Source organism: Eumetopias jubatus, unplaced genomic scaffold, assembly GCF_037043125.1.
Source record: "Eumetopias jubatus isolate StellerSeaLion01/CBP00866 unplaced genomic scaffold, mEumJub1_p1.0 scaffold_11, whole genome shotgun sequence".
NCBI classification, from domain to species: Eukaryota; Metazoa; Chordata; class Mammalia; order Carnivora; family Otariidae; genus Eumetopias; species Eumetopias jubatus.
In genome coordinates this window covers 16,664,576-16,670,158 of record NW_028274817.1, presented here as the reverse complement: position 1 = coordinate 16,670,158, position 5,583 = coordinate 16,664,576, and the positions used below count along the sequence as shown (strand labels likewise).

The 5,583-nt window shown below is 43.0% G+C and overlaps 1 pseudogene; it reads right to left on the bottom strand.

The window, feature by feature from the left end:
- Positions 1–3,084: 3,084 nt before the first annotated feature.
- On the bottom strand, positions 3,085–3,936 carry LOC114203277 (histone H3.3A-like; annotated as a pseudogene).
- Between the last annotated feature and the right edge of the window lie 1,647 nt (positions 3,937–5,583).

Here is a 5,583-nt window from a genome sequence, read left to right as displayed (position 1 = left end):
CCTGTGCTGCCCCCACCCCCGGCCATATTTCTCCTCTCAGGGAACCAAGGTCTCCCCACCGAGATTCTGACCCAGTTTCTTCCCACCGCAACCACGAATTAGGCTCCACCACTGCTCTCTCCTTCTGCTTTGAAAATAATCAAACATACTCATCTTGCTTCTAGGCCACAAATGGTTGCTGGGTAGACATGCCCTGATGGCGAGCCAGGAGCCTCCAGCCACCCAAAGGGGAACTGATGAGAAGCAGATGCGTTGGCCCCCGTAGGGCCATCCATCTATCATTTCTTCCCAGCCATTGTCCCACAAGGAAAAGCTGGATCTGGGCTCCTGCAAGGATTATTTCTTCATCTTCTGGTCAACAAACTCGCTGTGGAGGAATCTGTTTTCCTCTCTCTGCCCAAATACCTGCCCTAAGGCTTCCTGGAGGAATGGCTTGGAGATGAAGAAGAAAAGGAGTTAATAACATACAATAGCATTTATTTGTCGGGCTGTGGGACAATCAGTAGACTAAGGCCACAATCTACACCTCACTCTGGAGGCTACCTACGTTGCCAATTTGAAAGAGAACTAGAGGGAGTAGACAAAGCCTAGAAGTAGCAGAGCCTCAGTGTCAGCCTCTCCCTCCCACCTCTAGATGCAATTGCCCCCCACTCACCAAGTGGGCTAATGACCAGGCTGTGCAGGTTCTCCCTCCTCAGGCTTGCTTCTCCGCTCTTCCACACCTTCCCCCCGTGGCTCTGCTCTCGCGGTGTAACAGCATAACATAGACTGGTGGGGGGAGGGGCTTAAACAACAGAAATTTATTTTCTCACAGTTCTGGAGTTGGAAAGTTCAGGATCAAGGTTCTGGCAAGATTGATTTCTGGCGATAGCTCTCTTCCCATCTTGCAGATGGCTACCTTCTCACTATGTCCTTACAAGGCAGGAGGTGGGGAGGAGAGAGGCAGGGAGGGAGAGAAGGAGAAAGAGAGAGAGAGAGAGAGAGAGAGAGATCTTTTCTTACAAGGCCATAGTCCTACAGGATTAGAACCCCATCATTACAGCCTCACTTAGCCTCTTGACCTCCTGAAAGGCCTGTCTCCAAATCCAGCCACACTGGGGGTTAGGGCTGCAATATATGAATTTTGAGGGGACACCACTCAATCCATAGCAGCTGCTGTACCGGGTTCTGTGTCAATGCCCTGCGGTGACGGCAGGGAGGTAGGCTCTGCTAATCTCATCAGGCATTGGCAAAATTTCTCAGAGACTGCTCAGAGCACAAGACCCCAGTTGGCTAAAAACTGGCTCCTGACAGCCAATTGTTGACACCCTCAGCAAGCCTCTCCTTGCACCCCCTAACATTTGAGGGACCCAGAGCAAGAGTACTAACAGAGGCCCCTATACCATACGCCTAATAATTAAAAATCATAAGTCAAGGCAACAAATTATTAAAATATATTCTATGTTCCATCTCTTACTTTGACAACTATACCTTTATAACAACAAAATCAATGAATGTGTATCAAGTGATTTTTTATACTTTTGAAAGCAAAAATTCAACGACTAAATTTAATTGTGATTATGCATGTCTGGATATTCTTCTTTTTTTTTTTTAAGTAGGCTCCACTCCCAAGGTGGGGCTGAAACTCATGACCCTGAGATCGGGAGTCGCATGCTCTACCAACTGAGTCAGCCAGGCGCCCCTGGTTATTCTTTTGATGGGCCAACAATATTTAGATGAATAATAAGGACATACATGATTGGGAATTTTATCTTGTATTTATTCCATAAAACTTATTTTTCTTGCTTTTATTACAGTGAAATCCATTTGTATTATATGTTGTTATAATCAAGATCCTTCAAATAACTTGTGGAATTGTCAGTTATGAACTAAAGTAGGGATCAGCCGGGGCACCTGGCTGGCTCCATCAGAAGACCATGCGATTCTTGATTTCAGGGTCGTAATTTCCAACCCCATGTAGGGTGTAGAGATTACTTAAATAAAAATAAAACTTAAAAAAAAAAAGCAGGTGTCAGCAAAATTTTTCTGTTAAGGGCCAGATAATAAAAATGTGAGGCTTTGCAGACTGTAAGGTCTATCTTAACTACTCAACTGCCATTGTAGCCCAATGTTCTGATAGACAATATGCAAAAAAAAAAAAGGGGGTGTGTGTGTGGTTGTGTTGTAATAAAACTTCATTGGGGCGCCCGGGTGGCTCAGTCGGTTAAGCATCTGCCTTCAGCTCAGGTCATGATCCCGGGGTTCCCATGTCGGTCTCCCCGATCATCAAGGAGTCTGCTTCTCTCTCTGCCCCTTCCCCCCCACTCATGTTCTCTCTCTCTCTCTCTCTCTGTCTCACTTACGCTCTCAAATAAATAAGTAAATAAATAAATCGTCTTTTAAAAAACTTTATTTACAAAAATAGGCGGTTTGCCTGTGGGTCATAGTTTGTCAACCCCTGCCAAAGGATTAAAAAATAAAATGTAATTGTATTAAATACATAAAATTTAAACACATTTTAATCAAAAAATAAAATACATGTACAAATTCTTTAAAATATTTTCCTGCTTTCAAAAAAGTTATTTTTCTAAAGTACTCAAAATTTTTAAAAAGGCAAACTACAAATGACAAATAGTATTAAAACTTTAAGCTAAATTAAATCAATAATAATAACAATTAAATAATATTTGTTATTTTACTAGAGCTCAGTTGTCCTTTGGTTCAATCTTACTACATATGTTTATAGAAAGAAAACTATCTGCAATTCTAGTATTCAATGCCCGTTGGAATCACCCTACACACATTGTATCTAGACCTACATATTCACAGATTTAAGAATAATATGAATGATTTACTATTGGAAAATGTCCCTCAGCCACCAAGTACAAGTGGTGTGAATTCAGTGCTAATGTGTGAACGCCTTCAGAACCATGAGGTGAAAGCCAGGAAATAATTTTTTTTTTTTTTTATTTTAATAGCAAACTTACAGGAACAGCACAGAAGACAGACAACATTAAAAACATGTACTTGCATGTAGGACAACTCAGTTAGAAAAGTACAGTGAATGGATGGATCTACTGTATGATAAAAATGCTACAAACACCATTTAGTTGCCGTCAATAAGAAATTTACTTGTTTTAAAAAAATCCAAATGCTGGCATTGTCCAGAAAAATTTAACAGGTTTATTTATAATTGTTATAAAGTTGAACTGCTGAAACGTGTTCACTGAAACATTTTGACTTGCATTAATGCTTTATGTCCCCGCATTTATATTAAAAATTCACACACAAATGACAATGGAAAACCTGCCAATACCTGATTTCTGTCCCCTATTTTTCCACTTGCAATCACATACTTAGGTACCTTTTGACCCCATGGAAAAAAAATATCTAACGTTCAGAACTACCAATAACAGGAAGAAGAGAAATTTTTTTTTTTTTAAAGAATGAAATGTTTTCCATCATAGCGGATTCTTAAGCACGTTCTCCACGTATGCGGCGCACTAGCTGGATGTCTTTTGGCATAATTGTGACACGTTTGGCATGGATAGCACACAGGTTGGTGTCTTCAAGGAGGCCCACCAGCTAGGCCTCGCTTGCCTCCTGCAAAGCACCAATAGGCGCACTCTGGAAGCGCAGATCTGTTTTGAAGTCCTGAGCAATTTCTCGCACCAGAAGCTGGAAAGGAGGTTCGCGGATCAGAAGTTCGGTGGACTTCTGATAACGTCTTATTTCACGGAGTGCCACAGTACCAGGCCTGTAACGATGATGTTCCTTCACCCCTCCAGTAGAGGGCGCACTCTTGCGAGCGGCTTTTGTAGCCAGGTGCTTCCTCGGTGCTTTAGCACCCGTCGATTTGCGGGCAGTCTGCTTTGTACGAGCCATGGTACAGAAACTCCCTTACTTACCCCCCTTCTCCTTGGGCTGGAGCTCGGCAAGCTAGAGGCAGCGCTGGCGTTGGCGAGCGACGGCCGCCAGGAAACAATTTGCTATGCAAGAATCTATTGTGGTTATGCTATCAGAGAATGAGGATTTTATAAATTAATTTGTCCTTTAACCTTTGCACTCAAATCCCTTCTGGACCCCAAAGTAGTGTCCATCTCTGACATCAGCAGCTCTACAACCCAGAAACCTTCACGATTTTCAGACATGTTTTGTGGTTGTGATTGTTGTTGGATCGGGAAATAGGCCAAGAAATGAAGAAGTGTTTATGAATAGGGTTACTCATAAGAATAGCTGTTTAGAGTTATGGATCCTGAGTTACAGAAACATCCATGTATTCTTAGAGTCACTCGTTCATTCATTCATTTGACATTCGAGCTATGTCACAGCTCATGCCAGCTCGGGAGAGCCAGCTGGAAACATCTCTTCCCAACTGTGGGTTTGGGGACATCACAGTGGTAGCTGGAAATCAGCTGTGGTGGGACTATTTACACCATGCACGCTCTCTCCCTAAAATCAATCAATCAATCAATCTTTAAAAAAAAATTTTTTCTCAAGAATTTTAAAGTGGTGGTAGTGGAACATTAAAACTAGTGCTGGGCCTTTTTGAGTGCAAGGACCTATGTGAGCCCTGAACTTCATCAATGGCTTTTAAAGTTTTGGTTCATGCCCACACCCTCCCAAGAGATTCTGGTCCCTATGAGTCTGTTTGTTTGGGTTAGGATATAAGTAAAGCTTTCCAGCCCTTGCTGACACCTCCTGTCTCAGCAGAGCCATTACTGACATGGGTGATGCAGGGGCAGGTTACTGGAAAGATCCAGAAGTTTGTCCCGGGGCTCAGGAGGGCAGAGGTGCATCCAGTGCTTCTACAGAGCCAAACAACCTCAGGTCACCTACAGGAAGAAGGATTGAATTAGGAAAAGATGTTTCCTGACCTCCCACATGAAAAGGGAGGTAGCTTGGCTTAGTGGAACAGATGGGGTTCTTGCAAGCAGTTTCCAAGTTCTTGGTCTTTGACTTGCGAAAAGTCACCTTAACCTCTCTATGCCTTGGTGTCTTCATTTACAAAATGTTGAGCCTTGCAGGTGCTCAACAAATATCTATCCCTGCATTTGCATAAAAGAGATTGGCCATCATTTGGTTATCAGTTTAGCTTTTGCTTTGTTTAATGTCTGCTATTAACAATTTCTCCCCAGACAAATTTCAGGACCTCCCAAGAATCCACAGGGTTCAAACAGGATTGTCAAAACAGAGCCCTCTTGGCCCTTCAGGGTACATGAGAAATGGCTCAAGGGGGGTCTGCTGTGTGTCTCACCTTCCGGTCCCCTTGGCTCAGGCGCTTTACATGGTATTGTTTGGATGAGATTCCTGAGCTCCTCTAGGGAGATATCCGGGAGTATGCCCAAGGTCCCTGAGTCTTACCATACCATTATCATCTCAGCAAGTTTCTGGGACGGGGGTAGAATTTGATGCTAAGGAAAATAACTTTTCTCTGCAGAAGGAGAGACATGATGAGAGCGGTCTTCAAATACCTGAAGAGCCATCTTGTGGAAGAAAGTACAAACTTGAACTTTTTGAGTCCAGAGGAAAGAATCAAGAGCTATAGGCAGAAAGTCTCATAGATGTGGGTGGGTCCCAGCTGAATTTAAGAAAGACGGTGCT